The sequence below is a fragment of the Octopus bimaculoides genome, chromosome 21 (assembly GCF_001194135.2).
Source record: "Octopus bimaculoides isolate UCB-OBI-ISO-001 chromosome 21, ASM119413v2, whole genome shotgun sequence".
NCBI lineage: Eukaryota > Metazoa > Mollusca > Cephalopoda > Octopoda > Octopodidae > Octopus > Octopus bimaculoides.
In genome coordinates this window covers 9443352-9443647 of record NC_069001.1, presented here as the reverse complement: position 1 = coordinate 9443647, position 296 = coordinate 9443352, and positions in this window count along the sequence as shown.

Genomic DNA, 296 nt, shown 5'->3' with positions numbered 1-296 from the left:
ATATATATATATATATATATATATATATATATACATACATATGTATTTATTTATCCATAACGATATACATATATACCTATGCGAGTGCGTCTGTATGTAATCTTGTGAACGCTGTTCATATTTCGCACATGTATGTGTAGGCGTCTGCCAGGGCTGTATATTTACACATGAACACATTTATGTCTACATAGAAATATAATTAAGCCTATAATTATATACACATGCACGCATACGCACATAGATACGTCCATTCATATATATATATATATATATATATATATATATATATATATATA